This window comes from Mastomys coucha, unplaced genomic scaffold (assembly GCF_008632895.1).
Source record: "Mastomys coucha isolate ucsf_1 unplaced genomic scaffold, UCSF_Mcou_1 pScaffold8, whole genome shotgun sequence".
In the NCBI taxonomy this organism is placed as follows: Eukaryota; Metazoa; Chordata; class Mammalia; order Rodentia; family Muridae; genus Mastomys; species Mastomys coucha.
The window spans coordinates 69,818,799-69,839,245 of record NW_022196914.1 but is presented as its reverse complement, the minus strand read 5'-3'; the positions used below and the strand labels follow the sequence as shown (position 1 = coordinate 69,839,245).

The window sequence follows — 20,447 nt, the reverse complement described above, 5'->3', positions numbered from 1 at the left end:
AGAAGGAAGACCAAAAGGTGGACATTTCATTCCTTCTTAAAAGGGAGAACCAAATACCCACGGAAGGATAGACTAGATTATTAATGTGCTACTCTTGGTACACAGAATGAAAGCAAAGGGAATCTGTACTCCAGTGTAGGGGAATGCCAGGGCCAATAAGTGGGACAGGGTGGGGTGGCAAGCATGGGGGGGAGGCAACAGGGGTTTGTTCTTGTTGTTTTTGTTTGTTTGTTTGTTTGTTTTTTGGAGGGGAAACTGGGAAAGGAGAAATCATATGACATGTAAATAGAGAAAATATCTAATAAAAAAAAGGCACCTGCTGCAGCATTTATCGTAGCTAGGCACCCCAACAACAGGCAGGATGTTGTACTAGAATCAAGGATGAATCTATAATCTTTGTCGAAATGCTTTTAGGAAAAAGTATGGAATCTTGCCTAGGAACCACGCTGAGTCTTCAGCATAGTAAGGGCATAACGAAATGCTATATCATAAGAAAAATTGGATCTCACATTTATGGAGACCCAGAGTGTGTTGGGAATAATTTCAACCTTCCGTATGGGAATTAACCTTCTATGTTATAACAATCCCATAAAATAACAATCTTGGCATAGGCATTCTACATGTGAAGAAATGAAGCTTTGGGAAAGTTGAAAAACTCATGACAGGTGCTAGAGCTGACAAATATGTAAGCAAAAATTAAAGAATTAAAACTAAAAAAAAAAGAATAAAAGCAAAGGGTATTTTTAAAGAATTTTTATTACATGTATATATGGCATTTTATTTTATGTTTCTTGATTGACTAAATATTTAGAAAAGCCTTTTCTATTGCTTTGGTTGCCACCATAACCACATGGTAAGACCTTATTGTTGAAGATACCACATATTTTGGGTGCAGGATGTGGAGAAATCTTAAATTGACTGTGAAACCTCCTCCATGCTCACTCGCTTTCCTGGTGTCTGAAGGTGCTAATACAGACCACTTGGGATAAAAAGATATTAACTGCCTTACTCAGCACCAGGCCCTATGTAAGACTCCTTACTGAGCTGCTAGGAAAGCTCTCCTGCTTGACAGTGGCAGATCTATCAAGGGGATAACTAACTGCTTTCTGATTGGACTTAACACATAGTTCACAGAACATATTCTGCTTGTTACAGTAACCCTGGTCAAAAGACTTTGTCTAGGGAGGTCAGAGACCCCTGAGAAGAACCCTGCTAGGTTATTGTGATAAATCCTAACAGGGTCAAATCACTTTCTAAATGTAGTTATGGCTATAATCATGGACTGTTTGCAACCTGGGCCAGAAAAGCAATGCAGAAGGTGTTGAGAACAGAAGACTAGATACTCATTCTTAAATGGGTCATCTTTATTAACCCCCAACCCCTAAAGGTCAAGCTAGGTAAGTAAGAAGATCTCTAAGCACTACCTCTGAGGGGTTCTTGACTGAGACAGCTAATGAGAAAGTTATTGGAATCTTAAAAGCATTACAGACCATGGGTTTCCTATGTTTCAATGAATAGCCATACATCCAGGCACACATGGGCAGCAATAATGGGACTTAATAGGTTACTAATAGACAGGTAGGAGGAGTTAAAGATGGAGGAGGAGTTGGAGGAGAAGGAGGAGGAGGAGGAGGAAGAACCAGAAGAGGAAGAAATGATGTTAGGTAGAGGAAGTTCTGTGATAAATACAAGAGGAGTTGGAGGAATAAATACATGTTTATATAATCATATTTCATTGCATACATATGTGAAATCCTCAAAGACAAAAATAATGTATACATGTATTGTTTTACAGGTAAAAGATAAAAATCATGGGACACTATATTTAATGCTAATTAAGAAACAAGTCAGTCCTTGTTAGTAACTTCAAATTATAATATCAAATTTTGAGTTTCTAATATTCATTAGACTCTCTGAAAGGCTAGGGAACTTTCAGCTTTAAAACTAAAAACTCAGGAGGGCAGTGATGGTGCACACCTTTAACCCCAGCACTTAGAAGGCAAAGGCAGGTGGATCTCTGTGTGTTCAAATCCAGCCTAGTCTGCAGAGTGAGTTCCAGGAGAGCCAAGGCTACATAGAGAACCAAATCCCAAACAAATCCAAACAAACAAAAGCCAAAACAAACCAAACCAAACCAAACCAAGGATAAACCAAAACAAATCCCTAGAAGTTCAATGGTTGAAGGCAAAATCTACATTCAATAATGCACATTTTCCACTTAGATCATTATCTCTTTTAACTTGGAGTCTTATGAGTATATATAAACAGCTGATTTATTCATTCTTCTGCACCTACAGGAATACTGCCCTTGGGACAAGATACAATTATCAGAGTTAGGACTATTGTCAGTAAAGCCATGTCTGTTGGCAAAATGAAGTAGCTGATCAAATATCCTTATAATACCACTCTCACGCTCAAATGTGTGAATATGTGCAAACATGGATTTCAGTGTGTATAGCATCCCTTAATCTAGAGATCCATCGTTGTAGATGCATACCCTCTACACAACACACAGTCTTGTAGACGCATACCCGCTATACAATATAGTACTACAGACACACCCTTACACAACCCAGCACAGTATTGTGTAAGTAAGTGTTTCAGACACACACCCTCTACACAACACGGCGCAGTGTTGTAGATGTGTACCTTCTCCACAACTCAGTGTTATAGAAAAATACCCTCCATATAACACAGCACAGTGGTTCAGGACAAAGAAAATGATGTTTGCAGTAGGATCAAGAGAGGTATTGGGCTGTATGCTTGTCTTGCCTAACTCATCCTCACTGATCAGATATAGCTAACTATATTTCTTACCATTGGTATTTTAACACCTCTTTCCAGTTCTGTCACTCATTCTGCCAATTTCAAAAGTCATATAATCTGGAGCTGGAGTAATGAGTCAGTGATTAAGAGTACTTATTGCTCTTACAGGGGACAAAGAATTAGTGCTTGATCTACATTTGATAATCTATCTCTGCAATTACATCTCAAGTGTTGCACATGTGGAGACTGTCTCATGTCTTTTCAATAGGTGAAATAGGATTTAATGGTTCTTTGTAAACTTGAAGCTCATTATATACTTTAAGAAACCAAGTCTATGATAGAAAACACTACGGTTGTCACCCACAATGGAGAAAGTCTAGCCACTGTGGGTGATGCCTCCCCTGGACTGGTTGGTAGTCCTGAGTTGTATAAGAAGGCCGGGCGGTGGTGGCGCACGCCTTTAATCCCAGCACTTGGGAGGCAGAGGCAGGCGGATTTCTGAGTTCGAGGCCAGCCTGGTCTCCAGAGTGAGTTCCAGGACAGCCAGGGCTATACAGAGAAACCCTGTCTCGAAAAAAACCAAAAAAAAAAAAAAAAAAAAAAAAAAAAAAAAAAAAAAAAAAAAAAAAAAAAAAAAAAAAAAAAAAAAAAAAAAAAAAAAAAAAAAAAAAAAAAGAAAGCAGGCTGAAAAAGTCACGTGAGCAAGGCAGTCAGTAGCATGCCTCTATGTCTTCTGCATCGGCTCCTGCCTCTAGGCTCCTGCTCTGTTTGAGTTCCTCTCCTGACTTCTTTTGATGATGAACAGCTATAAGGAGTGGTATATCAAATAAGCCCTTCCTCCCCACTTGCTTTTTGGTCATGGTGTTTCATCATAGTAACAGTAATCGTAACTAAGACACAGGGCTGTCCTGGTACTCACTATGTAGACCAGGCTGGCCTTGAATGCACAGAGATCTACCTTCTAAAGGCTGATGTTAGAGGCATGTACCATCATGTTCAGTAAGGAATCCAATATTAATATTCATCATTAGAACACAGTGGGTCCTATGTAACATTGAGACTTTAATCAATAAAAGGTGGAAGGAAACCTGCTCACAATGACATACAGAGGAAGATTCCATGTAGCGTTAAGTAAAAGCTGATGACCAAGATGTGGGTGGCAATTACAGAGGAGAGAGCAGAGAGTAGAAACACAGGGACAAATGAAAAATGCTAGCCATATGGTACCCAACAGATGAGCTGTCTTATTTCCAGAGTTTCCTAAATCTAACAAGGTTCATTTGTTTTTGTACATTTCTATATAACCACTGTGAATGGGGATTTCCTGTTCTTTTGTTGTTGTTGAGTGTGTGCCTGTATGAGTATGTATGTGTGTAGCTGGTCTGAGTCAATCACTTCTCTTATAAACAAAGTCTTTCTAAATCACCATTTTAAAAATTTTACCTATCTTTTCATCAACTTCTTTCCTTCAAATATAAATCAATTAAAAGTGAATGATCTGGTATGATACTGAACAACCACAATGAATTAATACATAGGTTTGAATCTGGACCGAACATACTGGAGCTAAGAATGTAGGTACGTTTGCACCCCCATCCAAAAGATCTAGATGGCATGGTTTTGCTCTGACTGACACGTACTTCAGTTCCAGTCACAATATTAGCACCAATATTTTCACCATCCTATTAATGCGCTCTTCACTGGATGTCAAAGTGTTTCAGAAAAGGAGGTTTGGATTAAAGAGGGTACTAAGAAGGAAGATAGAGATCATGGGAAATGGTAAATATTGTGATTTGTGTGTGTGTTATGGGTATGGAAATTCAGTACTAAAAGACAAATTTTCTCTTCAGGGAGTTAAAAAAGGACATTCATATGGTTATTCTAACATAGTTATTTTAATTCTCAAAGACATTAACTTTGTTAAAACAACTTATGTTAAAGTAATTAATAGTTTTAAAAGCATTACGGTCTAATTAACTGAAACATTATTTGCATTTGAGTGTAAAATAATTTCACAATAGGTAATTTTAAAATTCTCCATGCATACTATAGACAGAAAACCTCTCCTTCACCTTATATTTAACACATTCGATGCAGTTTAAATACTGTGGCTACTACCACCTGCCCAACCTTTCTCTAGGCCTGGCATATCCCACCTCTAAAGTCATCAATGGGGACTATACAAGTAATTTAAACAGATGTAATAAGCAGACTCCACATAAGTAACAAATGTCCAATCAATGAGACTAAAAAGCACCAACATGAAGTGAAATTGCCTTTGCTCTGCTGTTGTATGCAGCTCTTTGAGAAGCATGGTGTAAGGGAGAAAGCCATGTTGTCTCTGATATGGTTTCACCTGTACTCAATTCCATGATTCATAAACTAAATGAAGACACAAAAATTATCCGAATTGCTCATGACATAAAGTAGCACAGCTCACCAGAATGTGATTTCCCTTTAGAGTTCCTGCTTTCTCATGACCATTTCCTCTGAGATTGGTGACCCAAAGAGTGGGGCAAAGTGAAAAAACAACACGGGAGGCAGGCAATGAGTCCTGGGTCTTTACGAGCGGAATGCTCAGCAAGCTCCATTGATTTCTATGTCTCGACCTCATTTTTAAGAGTGTTATTCAGAAGCAGCGAGGAAGTTAATGAAAGTATCAACTTGCCTTTCTCCCTGTCTCCCTGAATGACTAGCTGATTAGAGGCACAGGCCATTTGAGAGGCTGCTGTCAAATGTGTATGGGAGGGTGGGTTCATTTTCTTTACTAGGAGACAGGTCTAGCATCTATGTGGCCCTGTTCCCTCTGTCTCCTCTTTATGAACTATAGGAACAGGGGGAGTGACATTCATAAAGTTTCACCCAAAGAGTGAGAAGGGAGAAAAGATGAAGAGACAAAGGAATATGCAAGCGTTAAGATGGGAGAGAAGGGCTTTCACATCCTGTTCAGCCAGCCATCCTTTCTTCAACTTTGCTGCACAGGTCTGGGCTCTGTTGGGACATAGGCATGTAAAGAGTGAAAGAATATGAGAAGGAGCTAGGAAGGGGAAAGTGTGAAAACTCAGATAAAATAAGGTATCAAGGCACTTTAATATATTTGCAACTGGCCATGGACACGGAACACCTCTGTTGAAAATGAGAACACTGGACATGTGTCAATACATGTTCCTCAGTTTCCACTGCTCTTTGAGGTTTGCTTGTGGACATCATTTTGTGATTTGCTTCAGAGTACTATTAGAGACGTATATTCTTAAATTTATAGCAACTAGGATTACATTCAGCAACAAGAATGCTTGTTCCAAATTCTAACCCCAAGCTGCACCTTATGTGCCTCCCTGTGGCTGGGACCTCACACACTACTTACTTGCAATTGGAGAGGACAGGGTGTCCCTTCCTCTTTCCAAGATTCCCCATCTTGCCCAGACAAGATTGGCTCTGGTTGTGCTGAGGTTGGACAGTGGGAAAGAGTGGAGATAAAAGGATAGATTGGGGGTGGGGGGATGTTGTTTGTTTGCTTGTTTGTTTCCATTTCCTTATCAGTTGGTACCATCATGAGACTGCCATCTCACAGGAAGAGCCTGGCAGATGTTGGAAAGTGTAATAGGTTGATTCTGTGGACTCAGCAGCAGCAGACCTACTGGACCTGTGGCTACAACTCCTGGCACTCAGGCTTGGTCTCCTGCTCTAAGTGCTGCTGCTTAATCAGACTTCCACCAAGCTCTTGGGTTTCTAGTGATCTAGTCTTACAAACCTTTACTATTGGGAATCACATGCTTTCCCCCAGATGTTCTTGAGGGGAAGGGTAAAAAGGAAAAGGTTCAAGGCTAGCTCTCTATCCTCCTTTCTATCTGTTGGACCTTGGGTTTGGCTAGGCAACCCATATTGTTATATTAATGAAGAATAATACTGAGTAACACTGCAACATGGTACAACAGCCAAACAAAACTCAGGTGAGTCTCCTTAGAATGAGCCCCTGAATGCTTGTGTCATAAAAACTTCATGACAGTTCCCTTATTTACCTGTCTTTATCCATTACATTGGGAATTCTAAACTTCTTGAAATCTCACTGTAATATACTCAAGAAAGTTATACAGAAGAGAGGGAGAGACATGTTTTTTTCCCTTTTCTCTCTAAATAGATGGTTGAATTCATCAAGCCTGCGCATGCGTGTGTATGCATGCACACAAACACACACATACACACACACAGCACCTTCAGCAGCAAACATTTAAATTAATTTTCAGAATTGCAACTGCTATTACTGAAGGGAAACAACAGTTACAGAGACATGACATTTGTGAAAACAAATGTAAACAAAAACAAACCAAAGCTGTGCGCACTTGGTGACTCCATCATTATCAAGGCTTGGGTCTCATTGGAGGTTGCAGAAGGACCCAAATGACTCCTTTACAACATGGATGATACTCATGCCAAAGACTGCCTTCCATCTTAGACACATCAGATGATAATCTGTGCATATTAATCATCCTGCGCAAGCCAAACTGCTCTTTATGCTGATACAGAAGACCAAGTGGAAACCTACTTTGCTGCTCCATAGTATGATGTGGGTATGTTTGACTAAATCACTCTCAGAAAAACAGTGGGTGGCTAATCTGTGACAATAATATGGTTGCAGACTAATCCATTCAGAAGGTCAACAGAATAATGAGATAATATAACAAGTCGAATTTACTGAGAACTGTTGGCCTAAGCTATCACAATTTTTCTTCATACTACAAGAAGGTATGTCTTGCAATCTTGGTACCCACAGGTCAAGGTATAAGGAGTGCTCTTCCCAGAGAGACAAATGGAGTGGGGAAGGAGGATGCTGAAAGAAAATCAGTTTGCTTCCTCATTGTGTTAATGACACTCCATAATGAGAGACCATTAATCTTAACTCCTCCCCAGTCCGTGCCATTGTCGTTTGCTTATGATGACTTCTTCTTGTCAGTTTACAAACACAGACACACTCAGTTTGCTGGGTGGACTGCTTCCCTTTTGCTGTGGGCTGATGTACTTCAGTGCTCTGATGTAGCCCCTTCCCATAAACATGTCAGGGATTTGTCATTCCCTCTGCCCAAGATCAGACCTGGGACAACTTTATCCCTCTGACCAATAGTCTCACCCCACTCTCGATCTCCAACATCCTCTAAGATTCACTTCTAGCTTCTCTATTACATCCCAGACCTCCAAATATAAATGAACTCATTTGTGCCAGAGGCTCACAGGGTTTCTGGAGAAAAAGGTTTGGCAAGAAGAACACAGATTCTTTGTTTTTCTTTGTGTCATTGGGGTCGCATTTTGGCTTTGCTTACTTTGCTCTGATTGCTTGATGCTTACTGAATAATGCTGATTTTTCTCTAGAAAATAAAATCATTTATCTGGCTTGGATTCATCTGAGGTTTGACTAGACAGCTTTAATTAATTGGGGCACATGTAAGAATAGAAGTTGTTGTATCTATTTTCCTTGAGTCTGTCACATATTTCCCACATAGCTTGCTGACCGAGATGGTGGGAATAGTGAAGCTGAGAAGGCAAACAGCAGTGTGGAAATCTGAGGAGGCTGAGGAATGAAAGCACTACCCACCACTGACGCAAGGTGAGTTGGCAGTGGCAGCTGGAAAGTCAGCCATCGTAAGAGTTGTTCATTACTTGCCTTAAAGGGGCCCTGTAGATTAACTCACAAGAAACCAACAACCTGAGAGAAATGTGAGAGATGGTACAAATAGGTACCACAGAAGGGGAGACAGCAGCAGCCAGTAGCCAGTTAGAGGGTGAACCTCTGTAGAAATCCAAGAAATGTAACTACAATAAGGTCTAGGGACTGTCATAGTAGGGAGGGAGCAAATGTAGTATTCAATGATGTTGAGAGGATGGGGGACGGGCAGACCTGTACAGTTCATGGGCACATGGGCTGTACATTTTTGATATACAACATAGATGAGCACACATATAGCATTTGACTATATATATATGTATATATATACATATATATATAATTATCTCTCAAATACAAACATACAATATATGAATATTTATCCTAGCATTGTCTATAAATCTAAAATTTCTACATCTGATTCTCTGCTCATTATTACTATTATTAAACTTGAGCAGTACATAAAGGACCTTTTACCTACATCCCAGGGAATTCCAGAATCCAGGAATATAATGACATTGAAGACACTTAAAATGCTTGTTGACTGGCATGTGCTCAAAATATTTTTCTTGTAAACAAAGACAATAATTATAAAATGTGAGTCTAATTTGCTTTTTTCAGAGGTCAAAAATAAATTTATAATTGACAATCAAAGGTTCATTTTTTTCTTCTATCTATTTATAATTTGAGGAATGGTTCTGTACAATAGTTTATTTTTGTACTTAACTTTTCAGTCCTTGTAAACTCTGTATGCATTTTAATAAGATTTCTATTCTTTAAGACTTATTATAGAATGTAGAAATAACTCACAAACACAGCTTCACTTCTTATTTTATGCTTTATCCCCTCTTCCCAGCCCAGATTCATACAATGATTTACTTTGCTGCCAAATTCCTCCCAATATTTGTAAAACACAAAAGAAAGACCATCATCATCAAGAAAGTCAAATCAGATTTGTACCAGAAATATCTTCCAGTAAAGGTTTCAACTCCATGGTACAGACCTTGGGGCTTGTTCTTCATTGAGAATTAGATTTCTTGCGATATGAAATGGAGAGAGAGTGAGCGAGGATATCATCTTGAGGACAAAGACATGCATGCCTCTTGCATGATCATCTAAGACTTCCTCTGGTCACATCTTCCAACAGTAGTGGGAAATGTCTTCTTCTGTCACGATGGACAAGCGATGGCACAGTGAGACGTATCTATTACTGACATGTCTGCTCGGATTAAGTAATTGAGATCAGAGAGCAGAAAGAGGGAAGAAAGCACCTCCTGAATACGGAGAGTAATACTATGTAAGAGTGTAGCTACACCCGTTCTGCCTCACCCACACCCACACAAAGAGTGCTGTAGTATTTTTAGAACCATGTGCTTAGAAAAAGTCATTGTCTCAGAGTGAGTCCTAAAATCAGCCTGTGTAAGCTCCTGATCTCTACATCTCCACTAATATCAGTTGAGCTGAGTTTCTCAAAAGAATATACTGTATTAATTGAGGGCACCCGGTGAATAATTAGCATGAAGAACTAATTAACTTCTCTCTACTAACATTTAGGAACAGGCAACCCTGCCTCAGAAAAGGGGAGAAAAGTGAAATCAAGCTCCTATGTCTTTGAGCTTCTCTTCTGGGGAAAGCTTTGTGCACTAAGGCCCACACGGGTTACTTCCCTAGACATTGGCAAGGCCAGTATTAATACCTCTCACTTAGTAGGAGAGAATAAGTTCATAGAATCTAGAGAAGTTGCCTTGGAGCTGAGATAGAAAAAGGGTGGAAGGAGATTGGATTCCAAACCTCAGTTTACACATCATGCTGGGAAGCCAGGACTGTCCTATGGAAGAGAAAAAAAGGCTGGGAGGGATCTGGGAGAGGGGACAATGACATGGAGAAATAATAATGAGCTGAGTAGCTGGTCAGTGCCAGGCAATGTGATCAATGTTTGACTTGCCTCTCTCACTTACTTTCCCCCCAAAACACTGCAGGTTTATATGTTTCGGGGCAAGACAGACAGACACTGGATAATTAAGCGGGTCTCTTGAAGCTGCACAGCTGGTTAATAAACCCAAAGATGAGTTCATAGTAGTTCATTATTTCCCCTCTTTTACCTCCACTTCTCTCTCTTCTTCCACGTGTAAATTCAGTGTGGGTTAAGCTGATCTCACTCAAGCACCTTAGGAATTTCTCATGTCTTCTTGTCTTTTTTTTTTTTAAAGACCAATATCTTACCCTATTTTTGGAATACCAACATCCTATCTGGGGACACTAAGAGATACTTGGCTAGCATTCTGCTCATGTCAGCAGTATACATAGCTTCAGGTTTTGATCCCTGAACCTTTTGGCTATTCTTTAAACTTTCATCAAGAATATCTTTAGTTCCTTTGCATTCCATCTGAAAATTAAAGCAGCTAGGTGTCTTTGTTTAAAAGGGCTAATAAACAACTTGGCAATGGCTTACATTTTATCTTGTCTACTTGGCCGGTGTTTCTGGGACTCTTCATCTAGCACTGTCCAGTGTCCAAGCCCCTCGCTCTCATTATTATCAAGCTGCTGCAGTGGAGCCTTGACACACCTGATCACTTAGATCATTAAAAATCAATCCAATCACTGAACAGCTCTGTACATTTTAGAGAAACGACAGTGTACAGTATCGGATTGCTATTAAGTGACCCTGGGTTTTCTTTTCTTTTTTTTTTTTTTTTTTTCCCAGTTGCCAGGAAAGTCATTTGGTAAAATTGATTCATTCAGCATGCCAAGCAGGAGAGGAAAAGAGCAGAGAAATGTAAACAGAGAAAGCTTGGACCTGGAGAGCAATGTTTTCCTTGGGATGAAGTAAGCTGTTGATGGAGGCGGTGAGTGTGCTAGAATTGAATGCTGGAATTTAGAGTATGAGAGATTCAAGGCGGTTGGACACAGGCAACCAAAATGCAGGGGTGATAGCAAAAGAAGGAAGGGAGAAGGTTGATTTGATTTTTTTTGTGAGACCCTAAAAGACAACCTGCACATGGTTTGCTTGAATGTGTTCCAGACACATTGCTAGCATAAGAAGCAGCGGATTTGAGCAGTCAGTAAATAAGGCTTTCAATGGTTGACAGAGTGAGGAGGACAAGCTTGTTTCTCACCAAGTGGGGTTTCTTTCTTAAAAGAGAGGAGCTAGATCTACCTTTGTTCTTTCAAATTGTGAATGCAGAAAAGAGACTATCTACACATTCCATTCTTCACTATCACAGTAGCAAAGGGCAGCCTCGCCTTCCAAAGAACTGCCTTTCCCTTCCAGAACTGCATGCTTGCCTAATATTGTTCAACGATTTCTTCATTAGTCTAGAAAGAATTCTGGCTTGTAGAACCACAGAGTGCTGACAAGGATGGATCTTGCTGTAGGTTTCTGCCACCGTGCCACTAATTTGGATTCCTTCTAGTGTCCTATTTAAAGTCACACTTAGCTTACCCAGCTCATGCTCCTATAGGGAAAGGACCAGAAAAACTATCAAGTACTTTCTTGTTCTGTTTTGAGATTTTATATATATATATATATATATATATATATATATATATATATATACACACACATATACATATATACATGTATGACACATACATATTATATATAATATATATTCTTATATCTGTAACATATATATTATGTATATAACCTGTTACCATTTCAAGTGTAACAACTATCTGAACACAAGGCACTTAAAAATAGCTTTTATAACATTATAAATGAAGCGAATATGCCAAGGAAGTATGTGGTTCTTTAGGTACTAAACAGAGATAATGCTATATGAGAACCATTTGATTGGAAAGCAGAAGACCAACTCTCATCTAAAGGACAAACACTCTCCCCCACCAGGAGAGGATTTAAATTTTGCTTACCCCATGCTAGGTCTGCTGTCTGGCAGAGCCTGAGAGTCAGAAACTGTAGCCATGGGTTTACGTGAGAGTTACCGAGCTTTTAGTTAAGAATTACACCCAGCTTCCAATAGTCACCATAATTTACATCATTGTAGTTGCGTCTTACTCTGTTGCAGGGTTGGTTATCAGGCAGAAGTGATGGCATGTAATGCTTGAGATCAGATGCGCAAGATTATAGATGCATTTGATTTAGAGTGTTCCCCTCTATGAGACTGTCAATAACTCATTGTGACAACAGTGATCCTTAAGGTGAACAAAGCCAGCGGGTGGTGGTGGTGCACGCCTTTAATAGGCAGAGGCAGGCAGATTACTGAGTTCGAGGCCAGCTTGGTCTACAGAGTGAGTTCCAGGACAGCCAGGACTATATGGAGAAACCCTGCCTCGAAGAAGAAAACAAAAACCAAAAAAACTGTTGGGAAACCTTGAGCTATTTACATAATTGAGGGAAAAACAGGTAGAGGTATGGCACAACCAGATGGGGAAGACCTGGGGAGGAAGCAAGGAAAAGGCCATTCAGGCAAAATTTGAAGAAAGGAAGTATAATTGTCACTAACATGGCTTTTCAGAATTCCAGTTCCCCTTTAAGGCAAGTAGCAAGTCTGCACTTCATTGCACCCCAGGGGAGAGGCACAGTCACTTGACTTTAGCTGATGTAAAGTGAGCAGCAATGGAAATGATATTCATCCCTCTCTTCTTAAATACATAAAAGAATCACATGTCTTAGTATTACTATAACTCAGAAGAGAGGAAGGAAGAAGAAAGGAGAAAGGAAGGAAGGACAAAGGAAAAAGGAACAAGTGAGGAAGAGATAGAAGAGAAAAGTGAACAGCAATATGTGTCACTTCCAGGGGAAAAACTATCAGAACAAGGACATGATGCCACTCTCCTCTGTGTCAAATAGGATTTTTTTTTTTTAGATATTTTCTTTATTGACTTGTCATATGATATCTCTTTTCCCAGTTTTCTGTATGAAAAAAATAAAAATAAATAAAATAAAATAAAATAGAAAACCCTGTTCCCTTCCCCCTCCCCCTGCTCACCAACCTACCCTCTCCTACTTCCTGGCCCTGGCATTCCCCTACTCTGGGGCATAGAACCTTCACAGGGCCAAGGGCCTCTCCTGCCATTGATGACTGATTAGACCATCCTCTGCTACATATGCAGCTGGAGCCATGAGTCCCACCATGTGTAGTCTTTGGTTGGTGGTTTAGTCCCTGGGAACGCTGGGGGTACTAGTTAGTTCATATCATTGTTCATCCTAAGGGGCTGCAAACCCCTCAGCTTCTTGGGTCCTTTCTCTAGCTCCTTCCTTGGGGACCCTGTGCTTAGTCCAATGGATGGCTGTGAACCTCTACTTCTGTACTTGTCGGGTACTGTCAGAGCCTCTCAGGATTTTTAAAGATGGTAGTCTCCAACCAACTATGTCTGCAACTAAGGAACACATCTTTCTTCTACCTCCCATCAGTCCCTAATGGATAGATAAGATAAAGGAAAAGCAAGGGTTTATTGCAATAAATAACCAAAACTTCTGGGTTGTTCACGTAGCATGAGAAAGCTCATTTGTCATTAAGATTAAAAGAAACATCCAATAGCTAAAATTTCACTCTATGGAAGGATGTCTAGATTCAACCCTGAAGTCTAAGGTTCCTGCAAAGAGAGAGGTGAGTGTGATTCGCACACAAATTCTTCCAATTGGAAAGTATGTAGATAGAAACAGGAGGAATTATTTCCACTAGATTCCTGAAAGTTGAAGGGGCAAGAGGCATCTCAGATGCTGTCTTCCCTTGGGAGAAGACATGCTCCTTTCTCTTCTGCAGGTAAGGGCAAGTGGTCATGTTCAGGTGGACCCCAGGCTATCAGTACTGAGTGCAAACTTCCTAGTGCCTGCTGAAGTTTAGGATGAGGCAGTACAGAGGCCAGTATAGGCTGACTTGAAGACATTCTAATAGTCTCTGACATAAGTGGGTGATAAAGATTTTGTAAGCCAGTAGAATTTATTTTTTTCAGTAATGGGCTGAAAATTAGCTGAGATTCGATTTTTTATAAATAAGTATTTTTTAAAGATTTATTTATTATTATATGTAAGTACACTGTAATTGTCTTCATACACACCAGAAGAGGGTGTCAGATCTCATTACGGATGGTTGTGAACCATCATGTGGTTGCTGGGATTTGAACTCAGGACTTTCAGAAGAGCAGTCAGTACTCTTAACCACTGAGCCATCTCTCCAACCCCTTAATTTGACCCAATTTTTAACCAGCAGATTTGATAGTATATATGTAAAATCCTATCACTTGATTGTGCTTTCACTTGTTTATTCACTATTAATTTGTATTGCTTTGTTTCTTATAGTCATCCATCCCACATCAGGAAATTTATCATGTGGTTCTGATTTGACTAAGTCTCAACAGAATTTACTTAGAAAGCAGGAAGAATCAGGACCCAGACCCCAAGTGTGGTTGTTCTTAGGTGATGCACATGTGTATCTTACACAATACTTCACAGAATATTATTTAACAAACACATAGGGCAGTCACCCTAATTGGCTTAGTCCTCTTGGGCTGCTGTGACAAAATGCTATAAGTTTGGTGGCTGCCAAATGAGATAATATTTATCCCTTACAGTGGAGGAGTCTAGACAGCTGGGGATCCAAGTACTGTCAGGTTTGTTAGAGTCTATCTGGAACGGGATCACCTCTAGGATCATGAACTGTACTCCTTTCACTGATGCTTCATGTGCTGAGAAAGCTTCATGTGCTGAAGCTTCATGTGTATTGTATTTTGTATTGCTTTGATAAAATTCCATGATCAAGGCAACCTATAAAAGGAAGGTTTTATTTTGGACTGCAGTAACAGAGGGATAATTGTCCATCACAGCAGGGTATGAAAGCAGCAGGCACGTTGGCTGGGAGGTCAGCTGAGAGCTCCCATCTCAAACCATAAGCAACAAGTAAAAAGAGCACACTGGGAACAGGGTGAGCCTTTGGAAACCTCACAGTCCACCCCAAGTAACACTTCCTTCAACAAGGCCATATCTCCTATGTCTTCCCAAACATTTTAACCAACTAGGTATCCAGCAATCAAACATTTGAGCCTGTGGGAATCTCTCTCATTCAAACCACCATAGGGCTTCTCTTACTTCTTTTAGAAAGCAATTTTAATTATGGAAACTTGATAATCTTTACTTTTCACTACCTGTCCTGATTTATTATAACTGCAGACATGTATGAAACAGCTGTATGTATGTTCATAGCATTCATTGTGTATGCCCAGGAAGATGCACAGATATGAGCTGATGGCAAACCAGTCCACATGAAGCTTAAGTTGTGAGGGATACATGTAGACAGCCACATAAATATAGCTATTTAAATAGCTATAATGGGCTTCCTTCTGTATCACTTAATCACTTCCCAAAGATTTCACCACTTAGTAAAACCATACAGAGTTTAGACTTCAACACAGAGTCTGGGGCATTGGTTCTCACGCCTCCTAATGCTGTGACTCTTGAATATAGTTCCTCATATTGTAGTGACCCCCAACCATATAAACACTTTAGTTGCTACTTTGTAGCTGTAATTTTGCTACTGTTGTGAATCATGATGTAAACATCTGTGTCTTCTGCTAGTCTTTAGGGGTCTCTACCCACAGGTTGAGAAACACTGGTCTGGGGGAGGTGGAGTGGGGATACTCAGACACCACTAGCTTCACATCCAGAACTCATGCTCTTCTCTCTTGTAATCCCCTTTTTTTCATTTCTCTTCTAGCAGTCAGAGCACTATACATTTATGTGGCTGTCTACATGTATCCCTCACAATTTAAGCTTCATGTGGACTGGTTTGCCATCAGCTCATATCTGTGCATCTTCCTGGGCATACACAATGAGTGCTATGAACCTGCTGTTTCATACATGTCTGCAGTTGTAATAAATCAGGACAGGCAGTGAAAACTAAAAATTATCAAGTTTCCATAATTAAAATTGCAATTGTGAAATTATCATTTTGACTCCCTTTGATCCACCTGCCATTCTAACTTAAAAGATGTTCTAGAATGTATTTTTGGCCCAATGGTCTTTATATCTCTGTAAACCTCAATCATATCTGGGGGTTTTCAATTGAATTTGGGTAATACAACAACCAAATCTATCCGCATCACTAAACCCAATCAGCCAGGCTGTCATTCTCACTCCGATGCTATTTAGAATGTGCAATGAGCCACTGGATTCTACTTCCTAAAAACTAATTTCCCAGGAGCTTTTGTCCTATTATTTTATCAATGCCCCTGGGGTCAGAAACTATGATTTCTTCTCTCCTGAACAGTACAACGCCTCATTAAAACTTCTTCCCATAAGCCTGAATATTTCTGCAGAAACTCAAGGATCATGAAGGATCTTTGGTTTGCTATCAGCTATATTTAGTGCTCTGAGGGCAACAGCACAGTAAAATTCATTAATGACCCAGAAATAATTAATACAATGTGCCTTCTGACTCCTTGATTGATGGTAGATTTTTTTTTTAGATTAAAACAAAAAATATTTGAACAATGTTTTAAAGTAAGATGTGCCCTCAATGTTCTTATATATACCAATGATCATAATGGACTTATATATATATAAGTCCAAATAATATTACATTTTTAATAATTTAAAATTCATAATTTTATTATTTTTGCTTCTATCTAAGAGGAACATAGAAAGTGATCATTCCTTCCTTCAACAGACATTGGCTACCTATTTCCATATACCAGGACCTACTAGAGGGTAAGGAGATGAACTAAGAAGTTCAGCCGTTGACAAGAAGGTGGAAAAAGAGGAACACTTCTTCATTGCTGGTGGGACTGCAAGCTGGTTTAACCACTCTGGAAATCAGTCTGGTGGTTCCTCAGAAAACTGGACATAGTACTACCAGAGGACCCAGCTATACCACTCCTGGACATATACCCAGAAGATGCTCAAACATGTAATAAGGACACATGCTCCACTATGTTCATAGTAGCCTTATTTATAATAGCCAGAAGCTGGACAGAACCCAGATGTCCCTCAGCCGAGGAATGGATACAGAAAATGTGGTTCATTTACACAATGGAGTACTACTCAGCTATTAAAAACAATGAATTTATAAAACTCTTAGGGAATGGAAATCGATGAAACTGGAAAATATCATCCTGAGTGAGGTAACCCAATCACAAAAGAACACACATGGTATGCACTCACTGATAAGTCGATATTAGCTCAGGAGCTTGGGATACCCAAGATACAATTCCCAGACCAAATGAAGCTCAAGAAGAAGGAAGACCAAAGTGTGGATACTTCAGTCTTCCTTAGAAGGGGGAACAAAATACCCATGGGAAGAGTTACAAAGACAAAGTGTGGTACAGAAGCTGAAGGTAAGGCCATGCAGAGACTGCCCTACCTGGGGATCTATCCCATATAGTCACCAAACCCAGACACTATTGTGGATGCCAACAAGTGTTTGTTGACAGGAGCCTGATATAGCTGTCTCCTGAGAGGCTCTGCCAGTGCCTAACAAATATAGAGGTGGATGCTCTCAGTCAACCATTGGACTGAGCATAGGGTCCCCAATAGAGGAGTTACAGAAAGGACTCAAGGAGCTGAAAAGGTAAGCAACCTCATAGGAGGAATAACAATATGAACCAACCAGTACCCCCAGAGCTCCCAGAAACTAAACCAGCAACCAAAGAGTACACATGGTGGGACCCATAGCTCCAGCTGTATATGTAGCAGAGGATGGCCTTGTTGGGCATCAATGGGAGTAGAGGCCCTTGGTCCTGTGAAGGCTCTATGCCCAGTGTAGGGAATGCCTTGACCAGGAAGTAAGAAAGGGTGGTTTGGTGAGCAGGGGGAGGAGGGAGTGGATAGGGGGTTTTCAGAAGGGAAACCAGGAAAGGGAATAACATTTGAAATGTAAATAGAGAAAATATCTAAGTAAAAAGAGGAGGGGGAGAGCACTGAGCAGTGAGCAAGAAATCCCAGTGAATACAGAGTCTGACTGAAATGACAGGAAAGATGAAGCCCCTGATGTAGCACTGTGCCTGGAGGCTCGAGAACAGAGCAAAAGAATGTGACTAGACCAGCATAGTACAGCAAGAGTGAAGTCAAAGCTGCTATAGCAACCATGAGCAATAGGTTGCTCAAAGGTTCTTCATCTCCATTTTTAGGAAGATTGGAATTTTTGAAGCTTGGAGGAAAGCTATAGCCTGCACTTAGCAGCCCTACCTTGCTGATACTGGAGAACAGACAGTGTCTGGGAGATCAGTTGGGGCATGAAGCAGTGATACAGATGAGAAAGACAAACAGAGCAATGGAGGTGTCAAGAAACTGTCAGACTCCAGTTTTTGAAAGAAGGCCAGAGGGGCTGTCTGATGGGACTGAATATGTGGCTTGTGAAACAGAAAATGTTAAAGTTAGGCTTCCTTGGTCATCCACTGAAGAAGAAGGTTTGGTGGGAAAGAGCGAGTCTAGCTTTAGATACATATGGTGTTTGGCATTATAGTCATCCTTGTGACCCATGGTCTAGCATATTCATATATGTCAATATCAAGATTAGGGGTGTATCTTAGTTACTTTTCTATTGCTTTGAAGAGATACCACAACCAACACAACTAATAGAAAGAGCTTCTTAAGAGCTTACAGTGTCAGAAGGTGGGTCTCTGATCATCGTGACGAGAAGCATAGCAGCAGACACATAGGCAAGGCGCTGACTGGGGCAGTAGCTGAAAGTTTACATGTTGAGATAACAACCATAAAGCAGTGTTAACTGGGAATGGGGTGGGTTTGAAACTTCAAAGTCAATCCCTAACAACACAATTCCTCCAACAAGGCAATACCTCCTACTCCTTTGCAAGCATCTCCATCAACTGGGTACCAAAATTCAAATATATGAGCCTATGGGCCTAGGAGTGAATGAGGAGTGGCAAAAGATGGGCATCCAGAACAATGAGACACCCTGAAGTCCTAGTGAAGAGTATCGTCACCCCTCCTCCAAACCCTGCAGAGATAGAGTGTCAGCATAAAGACACCAACTCCACAAATTATCAGTTGGTTGCAGGACTCACTGTCAATAAACTCCTCTAAACTAACATGAGTTGGCCTGTTTTAGAGTTTAACTAATGTGAAAGAAACAAAAAAATCTCCTCATGAAGAAATTCATAAGATTAACCTATGTTACATTACATCTGTAAACTAAAATTAGATTATTCAGACACCCGTTAAATTATGTCCTTAATACTATACAATCACAAGTACCTTTTTCTTTGGCTTAATTGAAAATTGAATCATTTGAATTAGAAATCCTTATTAAAAGAAAAAAAAGCAGTTTCCATTTATGTTTGTAGCATCTTTGAACAGGTTAAACCTATTCCTGGATAAATCTGTAATTCAAGGAAGATCAGGCCCATTGCTTACTTTCTGCCTGGATGGTGCTGACTTGAGGCACAGAGCACACATTAAATTCAAAGAGCAACCACTTAGGTTAGCCACATCGGAACAGGCCATTTTACAATGCAAATATGTAGCATTAGAAAGGCAATGAATTATGCTAGGGTAAGCATCTTGTTTTTAGGGACACGAACTACAACTGAATTTCATGCCAATTACAGTAGGTCTTCCTTTTGTTATGATGAGATTTAGAATTTTGGTTTCTCTTTTCTTTTTTTTTTTCTTCTTTTCTTTTAAATGAACCCAAACTAAAAGTTTTCTTCTGAGCATGGAGAAAGAACTTAAAATAGATTACAGTATCACAGGGTGATGTGTTAATAAAAGGATAAAGAAAGAAAGAAATATGTTCTGTGGGGGTGTAGTCAGGTATGGGGGAAGGGAATTGGGAATGGAAGGGGAAGAAAAGGAAGAGCCCAAGAGGGCAAGAGAGAGGCAAGAGATCAAGAGAGAGAGGAGGGAGCAAGCAGCCCCTTTTAGAGTGGGTCAGGCCTACCTGGCTGTTGCCAGGTAACTGTGGGGTGCTAATACAGGGTATGCTTGGCATTGCTTCTGTGATTGCTGAATCATACCTTATACCACATGATACAATAACAATATCCTTGTGATAGAGTATGTAATTTCATTTTTTCCTTTTAAAAATATTTACTTGTATATGTGATTATG

At 40.0% G+C, this 20,447-nt stretch overlaps 1 protein-coding gene and 1 long non-coding RNA gene across 6 annotated transcripts in view; one reads left to right on the top strand and one right to left on the bottom strand.

Annotated features, from left to right (window-relative positions):
- LOC116083187 overlaps positions 1-17,225 on the top strand; it is a 23,355-nt gene extending 6,130 nt beyond the window's left edge. Inside the window, exons 2-4 of the long non-coding RNA XR_004115632.1 lie at positions 8,262-8,365; positions 11,127-11,268; positions 17,047-17,225. This is a non-coding gene — a long non-coding RNA (uncharacterized LOC116083187). The remainder of the gene's footprint in view (positions 1-8,261; positions 8,366-11,126; positions 11,269-17,046) is intronic.
- Positions 1-20,447, bottom strand: part of Pde4d (phosphodiesterase 4D) — a 1,511,116-nt gene that overhangs the window by 521,197 nt on the left and 969,472 nt on the right. The window lies entirely within an intron of this gene.